Below are 1069 nucleotides of genomic sequence, written 5' to 3' on the forward strand. Positions count from 1 at the left end.
TTGAAATAAGACAATGCTATAGTGTTTTCTTATTTTAAGTGTAAATTGTCAAAATGGCTCTTTTACCTCCTCAAATTAAGAATAAATGCACTTATTTTAAGAAAAAAAAGACTTATCTAGATTTAGATTTTTTGCCGTGAATCAGTTATCCTTTACACATTTAATAATGTGGGTATGGATTCAAACAGGTCGAGCTTCCTGTGGCCTCCACCGCTCCACACTCAGCTAACGCTCTGTTACCTAGCAACCATGACAGATGACACTCAAAGGAGGCAAAGAATGAATGCCGAAATTTTTGCTACTGTTCTGTGGTAATTTCATGTTTGAGGAGCTTCGGCAGCAGTACCATCGTCACAGATATCAGATTTATAGTCCCCACACTGCAGAGATATCTAGACTTAAATGTCAGCCAAACCCATTTGCACAGGGACAGATAAAAAGCTTTCAATAAACCAAACATTAGCCGTCACATATCTGACTGATTATTTATTCATTATTATTTTTTGTTTTATTTTTATCATTAATACCCTCCTCGGTGCTTCCCTGTAGTTAAGAGTTTGAACAAACTATGATCAGGGTTTGTAGGGTCGGCAGAGATATTAGCAGAGATGTCAAAAGTATTAATGTTTATTACTCAAGTAGAAGTATAAATCTTACTGTTTAAAAACATTTCTTTTCAAATAAGAGTGTCAACTTAAGCTTTTTACTTAAGTAAAAGTGTAGAAGTACCAAATTTAAAACTACTTAAAGTATAAAAGTAAAAGGAATACAGGAAAAAGTGTTAAGGACAGAAGCTTTAAATGTCAAACTTTAGAATAGAGGACCCGGAATTCAAGGCAGACACACAGACTGATTTCTCAAAAATGTAACGGCTGTTCCAATCATTATATTTCCGAATTCTCCCGGGTGGTGCCTGACATTACGCGAGTGAATGAAGTGAATGTGATTGGTCAATTATCAAGGGGACGGGATTGTTGTGTTGGAATGTTCACAAGCTTTTTAATTGTGGCTCGGAAGCATCTTGCTAACCAGATAGCAACTTAGTGCTAGTAGGTTCCCAATGGGAAAT

The sequence above is a fragment of the Cyprinodon variegatus genome, unplaced genomic scaffold, assembly GCF_000732505.1.
Source record: "Cyprinodon variegatus isolate N-32 unplaced genomic scaffold, C_variegatus-1.0 Scaffold1120, whole genome shotgun sequence".
Classification (NCBI taxonomy): Eukaryota; Metazoa; Chordata; class Actinopteri; order Cyprinodontiformes; family Cyprinodontidae; genus Cyprinodon; species Cyprinodon variegatus.